Source organism: Corvus moneduloides, chromosome 4, assembly GCF_009650955.1.
Source record: "Corvus moneduloides isolate bCorMon1 chromosome 4, bCorMon1.pri, whole genome shotgun sequence".
NCBI classification, from domain to species: Eukaryota; Metazoa; Chordata; class Aves; order Passeriformes; family Corvidae; genus Corvus; species Corvus moneduloides.
This window is the reverse complement of record NC_045479.1, coordinates 32,630,479-32,649,278: the sequence shown is the minus strand read 5'-3', so window position 1 is coordinate 32,649,278 and position 18,800 is coordinate 32,630,479. Positions and strand designations below refer to the sequence as shown.

The 18,800-nt window shown below is 33.5% G+C and overlaps 1 protein-coding gene across 5 annotated transcripts in view; it reads right to left on the bottom strand.

Annotated features, from left to right (window-relative positions):
* The window catches only part of MGAT4C (MGAT4 family member C), a 339,257-nt gene that overhangs the window by 245,684 nt on the left and 74,773 nt on the right, over positions 1 to 18,800 (bottom strand). For all 5 annotated transcript variants that reach the window (XM_032107337.1, XM_032107343.1, XM_032107338.1 and 2 more), the window contains exon 2: positions 13,451 to 13,551. The gene's annotated coding sequence lies outside the window, so the exon portion shown is untranslated. The remainder of the gene's footprint in view (positions 1 to 13,450; positions 13,552 to 18,800) is intronic.

Here is an 18,800-nt window from a genome sequence, read left to right as displayed (position 1 = left end):
TACCAATTATATTTTCTCTTTCAAATTTTCATTAAGTTGGAAAAGGTAAGTCACAGTGGTGTCACTTGGGGTGGTGTTGTGTCTACATCTTTGCCATACCATTTCTGCCTTTTGATAAGTGAATAGGAACAATATCAGTATCTTGTGACTAATTCTGGTATTATTTGGAGTTCTTAATTAAACATTTAATTTGTACAATCTGCTGTAGTCATAGCCTTCCAATTGATCTAGAATGAGTTTTGATGCACAGAAGAAAATATATCTTGAATCATATTTTTGTTGCTCTCATTATTCCATTTGTATGAGTTACCTAACTAGACTACATCCAAATTTAAAAGCACATATTTTCTTTCTAATATGGGTGGGTAGAAAAGAAAAGAAAATCAAATATTACATCCTTGAACAAATTCTGATCAAAAATATCTAATTAAGCATGTACATCGATATATATGAATGAAAATTTGCCATGGTTCCATTGTGAAACTGTCTTTGTTCTATTCTTTAGCAAGATCTTTTAGTGTTCACTTTATATTCCTCTACTGTTACATGGATAAAAGTTGGTAATTCCATTTTAATTTTATTTTAAAAGTAATTCTGAAGTCAGTGATAACACCACTGTTCCTTTTTACTAAGCCTGCACCAATATTTTTGGGTTTGTGTTGGTGTTGCATTTATACTTCAAGATACTCTGAAATAAAGACACAATATGAATGTATCAAGGAAAGATTTCTCATTGCAGTCTTAACTGTAGAGCAAATCCTTGGCAAATCTGGCAATTATGTAAACATCCTGTGGTACTATAATAACTCATTCTTATATCTAAGTGTGTTGTTAATGTGGGTTGAATGGCTTTCATTCAGTCTGGCAATTATATTTGATGTTGAAACTCTATATTTTTACAATATTTTCCCTTTCTGTCATGTACTAACCCTCACAGAGACTGTAAACAAAGATTTTGTACAAAAAAATTACATTTATAGGAATAGATTGTTATTATGTATGTCTGTGTTAAGCCTATTATAAATTAACCCTTAGCCCCAGAACAAAAAATTTAGACAGTAATAAATGTACTAAAGTGTAGCTAAAGTATGTGAGAAAATTTGTGTGAATTAATTTTAAAATATTATGCAGTGCCCATGTGAAAAGTGCACATCCTGCCATTAACTGCAACCCATGCTGTTCACTATATATATACAATGTTCATTATATATACGTAACTATATGTAGTTGGGAATAAAAGAATATGACAGTAATTATAAACCTCTTGATATAACATGTCTTATTAAACACAAGCTTTATAGGAATATAAAACATGCATATTATCGTTTCATATATACTTGTTTAAATTGTAGAAAATTACATACATATATTGGAAAAGAGAGTGGCCTATGAGAAGGGTTTATTAAGTGAGTGATGCTATTATTTAGATTGTGTAAAGGAAAAAGAATCCTGGAAACTTCACAGGTTTTATTCATGCTGTGCAAATTTTTGGTATTTCTGTTTTGGCAGTCAAACAGAATTTCAAGGAATAGTAGATAAACCCAAAATCTAGAAGACAAAAATATTTTACAGTTATTTCTTTTATTTAAATATCAAGCAAACAAAGGTAATTAATTGTTTGGGAAGGGAAATTTTAGTACTTAATATAAAAGTCAAAGTATTCTCTCTTTTTCTGCTTTGAAGGAGATGTGAAGCTTCAAGCAGAGGACTGAATTGAAACCTATTACACTGGGGTTTTTTTGGCTTAGAAGTAATTTTTCAATTTGATAAAGTTTTTTTAATACAGTCTTATAAACAATTGAATTGGCAAAGCTCTAATCAATAATCTTATCTTTTAGATAATTGTATTAAAGTCCTTGGATTTCTCAAACCTCTGATTTTATATAGGCTGAGATGTTGTGCTAAAGAACAAATGCATTGATCTGTACGTCACTTTTTTCTTCAATTAGATGACTTCTCTTAATTATTTGTGACTGTTCTTCATACACAATCCAGTTTTAATGAGCACAAATTGAGTATTTTGTCCTGCTTATTCCCTGCTGTCAAGCTTGAAAAATCTGTACTTAAGTGCTAAAAAGAGTATTTCAGATATTTTCAGGTGCTATATAAATTCTTGGGTTCTAAATGAACTATTCTACACTACTTGGATAACATCTGGAAATAAATCAGATCTTTAGGGAAGGAAAAGGTGGGGGGGAAAAAAGAGAAAGAGATATATATATGTTATATACAGATAATAAAATATTGTTATATGGAAAAGTTTTTACAGATCCTGAATTTGTGCAGATGATACATCTTTTTTTTTGCATTGGTTGAGTTTAATTTTATATTTTTTTACATCAAGTTTTAAAATCTTCTTTGACAACAGATGATGCTTTAAGGTAAATCAATAGTCATGGAAGCAATGGAAGTCTTTATGAATATGTTTTCAATTTACAGCAGGAGCCTATGACCTAACATCTCTAGAACACCCCAATAGTCCCAGTAACAAATTTCAGTAACCTGCAGACCCACACCTGGTTTTGATGGCTGTTTTCCATTTTTTCTTACAACTCAATATATTGTGATAAAGTATTTAGAGACCATTTAATGTTTTAAGGTAAGGAGGACTTTAAACTAGTGATGATGGGAGAGGGAGGCAGCTGCTAACAGCCCTGTGTGGGAAAGGTACACAGTGTTGATGAGCAGAGGGTCTGAAATGATGTGAATAAAAGGGAACAAAAAATCAACAAAATAGAGATAAAGAGGGGTCACCTGCAGCATTTGCATGTAAGCAAGGAAGTGCCCACAACTCACCATTATAGAAAAAGGACCAATCAGACTGCCCCTGGGAAATCAACAGGTTGAGGTGCCTCTCTGAAGTGCATAAATTTTCCCCTCCACTAAACAGTGATGCAACCACACCTGGAGCATGTTACACAAAATCTAAACTGCATTAATTTTAAACATTCAACATAAAATAGAAAGAAAAGCTATCAAAAGTTTTCTTATATTATTTGGCAGACCACTAAATAAGCATGTAATATTAATTCATATTGCAGAACAAATACATATTAAAGACTTAAAATTGTTCAAATCACTAAACCTGCTTTTCATGACATTAAAAAAAAATTTATGAAACTGTGTCTTCTGTGTCTAGAACACAGTTATAGTTCTTTAGTAAAAATTATAATAGTCTCTTTTTTACAAAAGCATTATAAACTTAGCCTTTCTTTCCTACTGACTGCTCTTATTTGTAGATCTTATATGAACATATAGCCATTGAATTAGAGTTGACCTTATTTGTGAAAGTGTAAGAATCTGAAATAAACTTCTCCTTTTCAATGTATGATCCAACCATTTTCCTTTTGCTGGCTTCTAAGCTCACACAAGTTTAAAAGTTTGGCATTTTTTTAAGTGATCACTCAATTTAGAGCATTGTATTCGGTCTGTTAAAATATTAAATTGTGTTCTCTGTTAAAGCTGGCTGCAGTTGAAGCCTTAGTAAATGGTCTTCTTTCATGTGAAAATGGGAGAAGAAAGAAAAAGCGCTCTAAATTGTAAGGTAATGGAGCATAAAATGTTCATTACTTAACACTCGCTGAATAATAAAAGATTAGTCGTCATAATTCCATATTTTTGTATTATCCTACAGCTTCAGAAAGACAAACTATTTATAATTCACTCTTAAAAATTATTTAAAAATGAGTTTTCACTTATACAAGTCTCATATAGTGCTTTTTGAAAATCAGATTTCTTCAGCATATTTGATACTAGCATTATTCTTTTCCCAAATATACACAACTACATGTAAGCAGAAACGGTAAATACTGTTTCATCTTAAAACAATGGAATAAAAAGTTTTCCTTCAAAAATTAGAAGAAGTTTTAGAGGAAGGCATTATACTGAGAAATGAGTAATTTCCCCCCTCTCATTCAATATCTGAAAACATTATAATTTCTCCCTTCATCAAATATTTGATTTATTTTCTTTACAAAATCATCCTATTCATCAAGGGAAAACCTTGAGGGTTTTTTGTATGTTTTATAACTAAGAAGTCAGATTATTTCAGAAGAAGAAACCACTAATTAACTGGGTTAACAACCATTAACTGATTTACCAATTAATAGCTTCATTAGCTGGATTAACCTACCAATTTCCATGGGGCAAGATTAAATTAGGTATGTAAAAATAACAGTAAAAAAAAAAAAAAGAAATCAAACAAATATTTGAGTTTCCCATACCAAAATTTCTGTACCTCATTGGTAATTAGCAATAGAGAACTAGTAAATGCCATGCTTATTTATATTCTAAATTGATTGAACACATTTTAAATGTATACCATAACTTAACCATTTGTTTTTAAGACTTTATGACTAGCCTAAGAGTCAAGCAAGATAATTGTCCTTGCTTCTCTGAACAGCCACATGAAGACTGTTCCACCCTAGGCTCCAGGTGTCTAATTCTACAAGACAAATCTCATTCACAAAAAACTCGTTGCTAAGAAGGAGGTAGAAAAAATCAGCGTAACTAAATTAAACATAGGGATATTTATATAATCATAGAATGGTCTCGGTTCCAATACCAGAACTTTCATCTAGTTCCAATCACCCCGCCATGGGCAGAGATGCCACCCACTAGACCTGGTTGCTCAAAGCCTCATTTAACCTGGCCTTGAACAGTTCCAGGGATGGGGCAAGTTCTCTGGACTTATTACTGGTGTTGTTGTTGGGTAGAGTTTGCTGGCATAACCCACATTGGTAGGAGCCCTCCTGAAGTGGATGATGGGTCAAGCAGAGTTTGTTGTGGTTCTAGCTCTGTTAATATTTTAATAAAATACTTGTATAATGTAATAAGAAATATCTTATTTCCAGCCAACTCAAAACAATGGAGGTCAACTAGCATGCTCTAGGAAAAGCCCAGAAATAACAATTACCTCAAAAATTTGCAGAACAGTTCCAGAACAATAGAATGTTTTTTTATTAGAAATACATGCATTTACACAGAAATTATGTCGGTAGACTTCCATATCTGAAGCAGAAATAATCAGCTGTATAAATACAGGCTGTCAAATTACTTGTCTTCAGTGATTTCTGAAGATGATATAGAGCTGTATGGGAGGAGGGACAGGAAGACACATAAACCCAGTATTTTACTTTGGTTATCACTGGAAAGAACAGTCATTACGTCATTAAGCCTAGTTTTTGAGAATTGCTGTCAGAAGGAGTACAAACTAAATTAAAAGAGGTTAGAAAAAAGTAGTAGGAAGAAAATCAATCCTTCACCTACAAATATGTCATGAAAAGCTGGTCTGGTTTACCCTCTTAATAGAAAAACTGTGAGGAGATAAAATAGTTTTCAAGCACGTTATAGGACAGTGAGGAAGGAAAGGTAGCTTTCTCTGCAACTGAGATTAATAGCACAAAAACCAATGTGCTGGATTAAAAAGGATTCAGAAAATGAATAAAAGCCACAAAATAAGCAAACAAAACCAAGAGCAAGGATATTGAAGCATACTACTAGTCAGTTCCTTAGAACAGATTAGAAGTGGGATATTCCTGCCAGATATACAGCTAATACTGGCCTTAGATGGGAAAACTGTTATATTACCACCCAAACTATCTTTTGAGACACCTACTGTTTCTGTGAGACAATGTGAGGTTGTTCTTATTTCAAAAAAACCCACTCAAAGTAGGTCTTCTCTTTAAAACTGCTGCAGAGAAGTACAAAAGCTGGCAGACAAAATCTTCTTGTAATCTTAGAATGATTCATTAGTTATTGAAGGTATGTTCTCCTGTACAGTTGATGGGTACTAGCCAGCTCTTCAACAGTTACTAGTTAGTAACCAGCACAACATATCAGAAAATTGCCACCTTTACCTTTAAGACAACTTGTCAATCACAATGCACAATGCACCAAGGCCAGCCAGTTTTTAGACTTTGGTCAGAGTAGAAGTATTGTGGGTTTTTGGAGGCCAACATTTCACACATGTTTTTGCCCTGTTTTGGTGGGTTTTTGGTTTGCTTTGGCTTGGTTGGTTGGGTTTCTTTGTATTTCTTCCTGATTTGCAGGGTTTTTTCCATACTTTAATCAAAATGAAATTTTTGCAACTTCAGATGTCAGGTCACTTGGAAGACCCATGTCACTTTGCTACGCCTTATTGTTTTAAATACCAGATGACATTTCAATGACTTCAAAAGAAAATTTCTCCCAGCAAGGAAAGTAGACTGAAAATCCTATGAATATATTAATATAAAAACACTGAAAAACCGAATGCTGCCTTTCTGCTGGAGTTCTATCTAGTGCTATAACATTGCTAAATTATAATTTATTAATTAAAATTCACTACTTAAGTGGGATTCAGTTTTAGCAACTATTGAAAATGTATGCAGATTTTAATGGTCTACTTTTTTGCATAAAATCTTTTTGTCCTTTTCACAGCTAAGCATAAATAGTTTTCAGAAATTAGAATAACCGAGGAAGAACTTTGGCAAATTGAAATGCAGAAGCATAATATAAACATAATACATTTTAAAGATCAGATAAATTACAGAATTTGAAATAGTAACACTTTACTACATAAGTATTGCTATTGAACGAGTAATTTCTATTTCAATTAAAATAGTAATGAGAACTCCCCCAGTGCCAACCCTTCAAGAACTTTGAAATAATTTTGGACAAGGGATGATAATGATGATGGTGTGTTGGTGATCTTTTTTTTCAATGATCAGAGAAATATACAACTACAGACATGTTGACATCTGAATTTCTTATTTACTTTCACAGTATATTTCACAATTAATATCCCTTCCACTTCCCAGATTCAGTTTTTACTGATATATCTTGATATAATAGAAATGATCATGAAGGCAACTGAAAGAAGTAACAACTGATTATAAAATCAATTTTTTTAGATTTTCAGTAAGCATTCAACATGACAGAACAGTAGTATAGTATTGTCTGAGGCAGGAAATTCTAGCAATATGTATATCTAGTGACTTAGTAAGTATATTATTTGCTATTGTGAACCAGTAGCACATTTCCATAGCGCATGAAGAGGCGTACTAATGACTAGGAAAAAAATGATTTTTTTTTTTTTTGTAAAAACAATCCTGACTTAAACAATATTCATGATATAAAACCGTGCAAATGTAGGCTGTTCGTAGTATATTAGAATGGTTGGAATTTCAGAAAAGCTGAAGGCTGCTTAATCTAACATTAAAAAAAAAAAAATTTTGACAAGCAGTTCAGAAAAAAATCAACAAAAAAACCAACAAAAAACAAATGAAAACCAGCCAACCAATGAACCAACCAAAAATACCCAAACAAACCCTCTCCTGAAAAACAAATTGGTGGTGCATTCCAGTGTTAAATATGTTTCGTACTAATGATTGTTGCAAAAGGAGCAATTCTCCTATCTTTCCCATTCCTTGTCCTCCCCTGCTGCCACACAGTGTTGCCTCCTAAATTCTGTCATTAGAGTGACCCCTCTGAGATCTGAATATGCAAGAAATCTTTTATTTCTTTTTCCCTCTATGGTACGATCTAGCCTTACTAGGCAGAATTAATTTGTGAAGGGATCAGATGAGCACATTATGGAGCAGTAGAGCTAGAAGTAATATTCAGCTGAGAATAGAAAAGGAAGCATGGAAAAGGGACTGGTATATCCAGTCAGTTAGATTTGCTCAGCTATATCACCACTATTCAATCGGGTATTTTTTTGGGGTCTTTCATATATATATGTATGTATATATATATACACCTCTCTCTCCCTCTCTCTATGTATATATATATATATATGTGTATATATATATATGCATAGCTTGATTTTATACTTAATATTAATGGAAATTGTATATGACATCAAGGGAGGAAAAAATAAGCATTTTAAAAGAATTAGTATGTTGTTGCTTTTAGAGGTATTTAATCTGCAACTGTTGGTACTGATAAAGAGAATAGAAAAAAAACCCAAGAACTTTAAAAAATGTTTTATCCTTTTCAAGGGAAAATTTCTTTGTTAAGAAAGAAAAAAGAATGTTTTATTCTTGCATATTATGAAACCTCTCCAATGCACCACCAGGAAAGCTGTCATCTCCTCAGTAGGCAAAAAGCACCTTATGATTACAAGTCATCTCTTTTCTAAGAGGAGCTTAAACTTCTTCATTTCTTCCTTTTTTTTACAGTTCCACACAATGAATTAGGAAACAGAAAATTCCCCAGAATTCCAGTCTGTTTTATAGAATCTGAGAGCATACCGCCAACAGTAAGAGCCACAGAATATTAAAAATAAAAAGCGACAAAGATATTAAAAACCAGAGCAGGAAACCAAGTTTATGACAGTTATGAAGATGCAAACTGAAGGGAGACTATTTCTTGCTCAGACTAGCAAGCTGAAAAAATTGCTATTAGACAATTATGCTGGCAGTTATTTTGCTATATTCAGAATTTGGTAAACTTAGCCTGATTTAGGTTAAAGCCTTTCTAATATATCAGAAATTATTCACTTACAATTTACCCATTACATTTCACCCTTTCTTTGCAACTTCCATCACAGTATCAGCCATCAACCTAATTGAACAACCACTGCCAATTTTCACTCGTGTAAGAGTTAAAGGCCAGGAAGGTCAGGTTCTTTCTACACAGTCATAGAAATTAATAGAGCTATGCTATTCTCTGCAGTTTTGAAGGCGAAAAATAAATCACAATCTACTTTCAAGATCTTTATTTTTTTCTTCTACATAGTTGCTGTTCTCTGCTCTTGGAGAGATTCACTTTTAGGTACTATCTGCAATAAAAGTACACATACCCACTAAGAAATACACTCTAAACCCCAAATTTTTATGATCACTTACTCTTTAATTTCTTTCACCCTTAAGAATGTTTCTGTTACTGTCTTTATCTACTGTCGGTTCTTCTATGTTACTTCTCTCTTCAGTTTCATCAGTCTAAGAGATGCCATTCTAGTGTTCAAGGGTGTAGTACTCTAGCAAGCAGAGTTCTTGCTCAGGACATAAGCATGGTCATAAAATTCCAGGTATCATATAGAAAAAAAATCTTGCAGATTTGGACTTATACAGATATCCTTTAAAAATAACACTTTTTAAAAAAATTACCATATGATTACACCCAGCCTATCAAAAAATCAACTGAGAGTGAATTGACTATTCAATTATTCTTTTCCATTAAAAAAAGTTATAAAGAATGCTCCCGTTGACAGGCAACCTTTTTAGAGAGTATTACTGTTCTTTGCAAGCTAAGTGTTGTATATATTTTTCTCTGCTCATTGAATGCAGTTTCCTGCCACTAAATAACTCCGTTTAATTTCTCAATGTCAAATCATTGCTGATACCTGCATTCCTTGCCAACTTTCAAAGAAGACTATTTGTTTTGCAGAAGCTGTGTACAATATTTTACTGAAAGCGCAGGTTTGTTATTCTTCCTACCAAATACGAAAAAATAAAATATTTTAAAAGTAACAATGTGCTCTATTTATATAACATCTGTTAAATGGAAAATTACCTTTTGGGCAACATTTCCCTTTCTCTTTGACACATTTGACGAATATAATTCTTCACTTCCTAGTCTCTCTTGTCTAGTGACCATTACTCCAAGAAATTTGTGTCCCTCTACTAATTTGTAAGTGTAGGTGTGGTAAAGTTCACATTTATTAGTTGTTTTAATGTGATGAAGGCTCTACAAATTACTCTTAGGTTCTTACAGCCAAAGAACCATGTTCAGAGATAAGAGATTTTGGGATAATTTCCCTTCCCTAAACTAGTCTTGTAATGCAATTCTATAATAAAAGACCGTAGTAAACAGTCAATAAAATCTAAAGTTGATCTGCAAAACACAGAAATAAATGTCTTTAGGACAATTAAACTGAATTCTGGCTTGTTATATGTCTCCTTATGTATTAAGTAAACAACTTAAGAACTAAAAATTACCAAATTAGCATTACTAGTACTTTAAGATTTGAAATATGAGATTAGCTCATGACCTCAGACTCATTCAGATTTTCCATGTGTTCTCATGCAAATTTTCCATAGCACTTCCATAATTTCTCATCGCTAAAAATGATTTTATCATAAAGTTGCAGAATTTTTTGAAATAGCAGATATTATCAATAGTATTATAAAGGAGTTTTCATTTGTATAGGGAGTTGTAGGTTGGGGATTTCATCTGCACCTGAATTGCAGTCAGTAATTGTAGCAAATTCTCTGTAAACTCTACACCTGAAGCAGATGGAAGAAGATTGCATCAGGAGATCAACCCTTACAAATTACAATAGTTTATGATGCTCATCTACATTTTAATCAGACATAAAAGATTTATTCCTGAAATACATCAAGAAACACTGTTTTCACCACCTGAAATGCATCAGAGAGTTTATAGTCAATCAAGTAAAATAAGTTGCACATTTTTACTACATCTTCCTCTCTTGTGTATACAATATTACATGGATATAGGTGTTAATGATTTTATTAGCAACTATATATAAGCCCATCAAAATAGAAACCAGAAAGTGATTTCATATGTCAAATCCTCTTTGTTAAGGATTTAGCTCCTGAGCTCAACAAAAAAAGATGAATTTATGGTTACATTAGAAACATCACTTTATTTTCTGCAAAATGCAGTGCAATGCAATCAGCTAGATAAAGCAGATCATGTATAGTCAGACACTAGGAACACTGTATGATTTGAAGGTACAGAGAATAAAGGCTTGTCATGTTTCTTCTTATGACCAGAGGGAGCATAAATTGGAATTAGTTTTGTCAGGCACAAGGACTGAACTGCAAAATTCATCACCTGAATAAGTATGGCTTATGTTCCTGACAAATAAGTACCAAACAGGTATTGCTAAAATATTCTTACACTGACAATTATTTAAAGAAAATTATTTTCTCTGTTGAATTATAAACACTATTTTTATTCATTAAAAATATAAGTCAAATGTAAGTGAAATTCAATGAACTAGAAAAAACTGCATGTCAGCAGATTGCTAAAAGTGACTTATTTAATTCAAGTATTGAAGAAAAAAAATTAAACACTATTAAGAATGTATTTTCTAACAATGTTATCTGAAGAATGAGCTACTAATAATAGAAAGGAAATGTTTTGGAAAAGTAATACAGAGCAGAAACCTGTCTCCATCACCTCATTAAAAATTTACCTGGATTGGTGGCCACAGGCACTACCTATTAACCCAAAATGTATGCTTGTTTCCTAAGTGATCCTTACTTTTTCTTAATTCAATAAATTATTTTTCACATCTTAACTTTTTCCATTTTTCTGGACCACAAATGTACATAATGACGTAAAAGTCTTACTAGCTTCTGCGTTCAGTTTTGACCAGAGTTTTTAACATGTGCTTCAAAAAGATATAAAGGTATAGTGCAATAATTAATTCACAGTAATCTGGATGGAAAAACTAACATCATCATATTAGATCTGTCATTACAATTTCCTAATAGTTTCATACAGTAGGGGTAATTTTTTTCTCTAGAGACTTTTCCCTTCTATCCATTTCTTGACAATAATATTAATGCACAATTAGTACTCTTATTATTCTAGGTTTTAGTATTTCATGATGTTGATTTTTACTCTGCTTATGAGACTTGGACAAAAACTTGTTCAGTCATATTCCCTGAAGTTCCAAGTATAAACTCTATTTCCAGACACACAATAGAATTATAGAATGGTTTGTGTTGGAAGGGACCTTAAGTGACCTTCTAGTCAACCCACCTGCAATGGGCAGAGAAATCTTTCATTAGACCACATTGCTTAAAGCTTCCTCCAACTTGACATTGGACACTTCCAGGGATAGGGCATCTACAACTTCTCTGAGCAACCTGCTTCAGTGTACCATTACCCTTGTTATAAAATAAAAAATTCAGCGTGCCCAATCTAAACTATGGGGAATTATAAGATAGAATTGGGTTGTGAGCTGTAAAACCTGCCTGCAGAGGCACATGGCAGCACAAAGGAGCACATGGCAGCACACAGGGGCTTGTCTCCACCGGGCCCTGGGGAGAGGAGGTGTCACACAGCAGACAGACCCCTACGGAGAGGAGCCTGCTGGGACCTGACAGACAGTGAACAGCGAGTGATCACCCCATAGAAGGACACTGAGGAAGTGTGTTGCTGATGAGGCAATATGGGTTAGGTCACATAATGAAGATTGCCACATAAGGAAATGCTGTGCCTTGGAAAAGTGTATAAAACCAGCTCATTCCTTTGAATAAACAATTCAGATTCCCTGCCCATCTGGGTCCGTGATTCAATCGCCGACATAAACCTCGACTCTTTCAATGAAAACTCCTTGCCCCTTGTCCTATCAGTGCAGGAATTGGTTAAAAGCCTTTCTCCATGTTTTCTAACTCTCCCTTTATATATTGAAAATCTGTGATGAGGTCTTAAGGTTTTTCTTCTCCTGATTGAACAACTGCAACTCTCTTAGCCTGTCTTCACAGGTGTTCCTGTCCTCTGATTATTTTTGAGTCCCTCCTCTGCACCCTCTCTGAAAGGTCCGTGTCTTTCTTGTACTGGGGACTCCAATACAAGAGAAAAGCCTTCTTTTAATAAACAGTACTCCCTGAAATATGCTGCAAGTAACTAGCCCTGAAAGTGTTTCTTACTGCTCTCATCAGAAGTAAAAATGGTGATTCTTAAATTATTCATAACTTTCTTTCTCCTTCAGGCAATATCTGACCCACAAATATGTAAAGGATGAAAAATGTCTCTCTTAGAGATAAAAGAAATGCTGATTTATATAGCATTCATTTAATTACCCTTGATTTAAATTAAAGTTTTAAGTGAGCATTTTACATATTATGTTTAATATAAAGGACTGATTAAATAGATATGCTTTCTCTAATCTGTCTAGAAGAGTAGTAAAATAGATATACTTGATGACACTGGTTTTACTGAGGCTTATTTCATAAAAGGCAGTCAGCATCATGTAAAGGACCAAGTTTTGACAAGACATACTTGTTTACCCTCTGCTAAATAAACTCTCTCCTTTTCATTTGATTATTTCAGTTAAGGTTGGCCAGTTCTTTGTTTTCTGCTTTACAAAAAAAATCCCAACTAAAATCCACTAATAAAAAAAATCAAAAAATAATTACATTTGTCTAATGTGTACATCACGGTCTTTATACCCTTTTTCATTTGCCTTCTTGTTACGCCTAGATTTGAAAAATTGAATTCTTGTTTTAATGATACCAAGTTATATAGAAGACAATTCATTTACAATTCCATTTTCCTATTTCCTTCATGTAGGTGTTTAATTTTTAACTTATATCTTAGAAACTACCATGAGAAAATTAAACAAAGCAATAAAATTTGAAACAGATTGCAAAGAGCACTTCACACTATGGATGTCAGTCATTTTTATACATAATAACAATGCCTACTAAATACAGGGGTTTCTGTTTTCTTAGTGATTTGCTTTAACATTAAATATTTCACTTACCTTTTAACCTTGCCAAATCTAGCAGCTATCTGAAGGGCTTGACACTAAGTGTCAAGGTCACACAGTAAAATCCAAGCTACAGCTGCTTCACTTGAAAGAATCTGCAGAGAAAAAAGAAATCTGTGTAAATCTTTCAGAATACCTTTTCTTCCTCTTTCTTTTTACACAGTGGTTCACATTACAAAATCATCCTATTGTGTACAAAATAGCTAAACTTTTTCAGGATAATATATCTTACCTGGTGCTATCATGGGTTGGTCCACACACTGTAATTCATGAGGAGAAAAACTTTTCAGAGAGTAAATGGATATTCTAGGGACAGAACCAGAGAATTCACATTCCTTACGTGTGGTGACTGTTCTGGGAGAATTCATACACATAGTCTCATAGTCTCAGTGGAGCAGTGACATTTCCATATGCAAAAGTGCAAGGCAAAATTTCAATGAGCCTTTTTTCAAACTAGGATAGCGAAGAACAATAGCTGTATATTATTTTTTGGTTTTTGTTTGTGTGATGAAGTGTTTCAGCAGTCTAGTGGAAAACCACTTGCATACAGTCCATTTAGAATTATAAAATTAGGATTCTAAATTATGAATGGTTGGTTGGAGGAAACATTCAAAAACATTCTAGTTTTTTTCTTGGCAATGTGCCAAATTTTAGTTTGGGTTTCAAAAATAGAAATGAAAGTTGTGATGGGTTTTGTGGACAAAAAATATTCCTGCTGTATTACCAGGAAGGACTTGGATCATGGAATCACAAAGTAATCACAGAAAGTTATGAACTAAGCTGTCCTTAATCACTTCTCATCTATTAGTAGTTGCCTTTCCAGTAAAACAAGGTTACTTAAGTTAAATATGTCATGCAAGCATACTATAAATACTGCCATACAGAAGCCAGGAAGCACCACCTCTTTCTCTATAATAAATGTTTTCTAAATTGCAGGATTTGAAAAATTTGTTAAGAAATGGGGGGATAATGCATAAAAAATTCATTCCATAAGATGACAGGCAATTCAGGCAGAAAAGGATTTATTTTCTATCAGAAAATTCAGAAAAAATATTTAGCTGAAATATTATAGCTGAGCCTGCTACCCCCAGTGATAGGATACATCTAGTTTTAGTTTTCCTTTTGGGAACTCTTTATGCTGATGAACTTGTATTTTTAACAGTTTTAAAAGTGTACTTCTAAATGTATATCAAAACTATTTCTGTAAATAGAAGTTTTAGAGGAAATATTCCTTTATATTGTGCTTATATACATGAAAATTTATCGTTCAAACAATAAAAAAAAATCTAAAATAAAGAGAAACTAAATAAAGATAAGTGATATAACAAAATGTATTGAATGCCTTCATACTAAAATCAATCTGTCCTACTCTCTGTGACAGAGTGCTCTAGGTTGGCATTTAAAGCCTAGTTAAGATTTTTGTTATGCTTAACAAGAAAAACCTTTAGGAAAAATGTCTCAAAGCTTGTAAAAGATGAGTAAGAGAGAATGCATCAATTCAGAGTTTCTCAGGTATTCTGAATTTGGGTTTCTCACAAGTTGTCTTAGGAGGCAAGAGGAAGAATTTTGGTGGAGAACTTGAAGCTCTTATTCCCTGTTGGAGCTAACTATTGATACAATGCACATAATAGACAGGAGCACTCTCAGAAATCTCACTATATATGTAATAAAGACACATAGATGACATGTTAGCTTTCAGTCCTTTATGTCCCTCGCTCAGCCTGTGTATTTGATATTCTGTCTCATAGAAGAGATATAGCAAACACTGCTGAATACCTTGATGAATTAGCAAGAACCATTACTGTCTAAGTATGCCTGTGCTTAGCCCTTTCTTATACTCTTTTGCAGATTGTGGGGAATATATAAAGTTACTTACTCGATATAGGAACAGATTCGTAGAAGACAGGGCAAAATAACTGATTATGAAGATGATGTATAAAAGGCAAGCACTTATTACTGCAACACACTAAGAGTATGTGTGCATAATTTGTTTGTTTGTTTCAGTTGGTTGTTTCATGTTTAAACATGCATAAAATCCCTGAGACTTTCTCTGACATAGAGCTTCCTGAACTTGTGGAAGAGACAAAGAACTTCAGACTTTTATTTCTTCTGTGACAAAAGTTATATAAGTTATATTATATAAAAGTTATATTCCTCCTGACCTGCTCAGCTAACATTTTTTTGAATAGCACCTTGCTATTTTTGTCTCAACAGAACAGGTCAGATTTGTCCAGCAGTCACTCACCAGTTAGTTCTGAACATCATATTTCATGTAGAAAATATCCTTGGAAATAATAGACATGGGCTTATGTGAGAAGATCAAATAATATAAGTCACTACACATTTCTTGCCAAAGTATACAGCACAGACAAAGATCACCAGGTAATATGATAAACACAATGTTGTATTAGTAAGCCAATTGCAGCATTGGGGTTTTGTCTTTTTTAGGTAAAGTACAGAAAAAAAAAGGAAACTGGTCAAAGTGAAGACAAAGTCAAAACACCAACAGTATGGGAGTCTCTCAAAAAAATAGCCTATACCTGTACCTGTACAAATTCAGGTTTATCCATAAAAGAAAAAATTCCCCTCTGAAACAACAGATTATATTTAAGTTCAAGATTTATGAGCGAAACAAAACTATGATTTTTTCTGGATGAAGTTGTATTAAAACAAAAACTCTCCATGTTCTTAAAAATCTCTCTCTCTCTCTGTACAAAAAAAAAGTAAGAGACCACCTTAGGTAAAGTGTTTGTGTGTCACTTGGACTTCTCAAAGTTTGATGGAAATAAACAACTCCATATACTTTGAGTATGAATCTTCCAATGAAAGAACTTAGGCTTTTTTTTTTTTTTTTTTTAAGACACATAGGAAAACATATGCATTAAAAATTCACATTATACACAATATTTATTAGATATGCAAAAAAAATTGCGCACAGTAATATCTTGAAGTAACTGGAAAGTTATAGCCAATAAACAAACTAAAAAACCCTGAAAACTGCTTTACCACTTCTTTGTAGCTGAATATTTCAGGGAAGTATTAGTACATATAAAGTCAGAGATTACATTGAAGAAAAGTCTTCGAAAATATTAGACCAACTCTATCTAATGGCTGTAATAATTTCTAGGAGTCTAAGAAAAGAAAAGTTGGAATGAAAAAAAATCATATGTGTGAAGTACAGACTCCGATCAATTGATGTGAAAAAGTTTTATTCCTACAAAATAGGTAGGAAATAGTAGGGTTTACAGAAATTTGTTTATTCTGACTATAGAAAAAACATATAAATTTAGAGAATGCTTGATACAGCACCTACTAGGCCAAGTAGTCGAGCAAGAGATGTACAGTACTAGTAACTTAACCAACACGCCAGAGAAGCTAATGCTAATACTGATGTTCTTCATTTAGCAACATTTGTCTTTCAATCACATATGAAAGAAATTCTAGTTATCCAGTACTGAATTATCATCAAACAACAGAATGTTTGATACTAAAACAGTATTCAGAAATAAACAAAATGTTAAAAAAGAAAGCAGGGATTGTTCATGGCAATGTGTGCATGGAAGAGGGCTTTTTGTTGCTGTCACTGAACCACTGCTCATCTGGAGACATGATTGCCAGCCACCTGGTTCGGAAATACAGAGACATATGGTACAGTTATTAATACTGACCCAAAGTTATTCCAGTGAACATATTCCAAGTTTGAAAAAAAAACCCTGATAAATATTCATTTAAATATGTAAATAAATGTGTTCTATTATAAATTCTATTCTATAAACACACATGCTTTCAGTGCCAAATCAAAACCTCCTAAATGCTAGGAGTTCACAATAGTTTTGGGAGTTGAGCATATTATATCTATGACTTTCAATGATATCCAATAAAATTCAATGGAAAGGAGAGCAGTAAAATATAACATCATGCTGATCAGCATTCAAATACAGAATGTGGCTAAGCTCTGAATTAGCATAGCCGCTTTGCAAATACAGCTATAAATCTTATCTTGGTCTTAAGCAACACACCAAAATTAATGAATGAATGTATTAGAAACAAAATGGTAGAGATTGCAGTACTACTGATCAGGAAAAAACCCCAGAACTAGCAGTTATAAAACCAACTCAGTTGTCTCCTGTACTTATTCCATTCACAAATCTCATTCCACATTTTCCATTCAGTGCATGAGTTCATTTTACCAATAAATTTCCCCAAACAAACAATTTTATTTGAAATGCTTGTACAATTTTCAGCTGTGCTTAAATTATATAGTTAACTAGTCTAATAAAGTTGCAGGCAGAATTATGCATCAAAGGGGGGAAGATGGATAAATATGATTGGTCTAGGCAGTGCAGATAGAGCACGAGTAAAGATTATGAGCCACCTGCAGGTATTAAGTTCTTTGTTTTTAATTATTCGATTTTGGTCCAAATGAAATGAAAAATTTTCCTCTCAAACTTCCCAGGAGAAAAAATATCCTAGGTTTTTCTAGTTGTTATTTCTTCTAGATTTTCTCAAAAACAACAGGTCTTCCAGGTTAAAGTATAGCTCTGCAGCAAGAACCGCTAAAAGGATTATCATTCTTCCTTCTATATAAATTGGCACCAGCCCAAAAGCAGGCATTCCAAGTAGTAGGGTATGAACACTTGATGGGAGGGTGTACAACAGAGTCATACTCTCCTCAGTAGCACCCAGTGGCAGGACAAGAACCATTGGACACGAACTGAATTCCATGTAAGTGTGAGAAGCGACTTAACTGTGAGAGTGGTCAAACATGACCAGATTACTGAGAGAACCTGTGGTGTCTCTCCTTGGAGATATTGGAAAACTGTTGTTTGAAGCCATGAAGAACCTGCTCAAGCTGACCCTGGTATGAGCAGTGGGGTTGGACTATGCAATGGCATCCAAACTGTGGACCTTGTAACCCAGGGGGTTATGCTGAGAGGCAGTTGTAGTGTACCATGATGAGGATTCCATTGCCTACAGGGAGGGTCCTCAATTTGTGGCAAGGCATCCAGTGGTCCAGGGAGAGTGGCCTGTCAAAATACTATCCTGGATTCAAGTACTCTGAAAATCATTTTGAGTGAAACTCTTCGAAGATGAAACCTAACCAAATTAAACCACATCCTAAACTGCTGCACTTTAGTTTAAACTTCAGCTAATGAGGGTGGTGCGTGGTTTTGCAGATAGCAACTATGCAGGGATAAAGCTAGACCATACTTTGTGTAAAACTGGTCAAACTCAAAAATATTTTAAAAAACCCAAAAACCTTTTTCTCCAACCACCTACACTACCCATTAAAGAGTACTTTAGTATTTGGTAAAATGTATCTTATACTATACATCAGTGATTT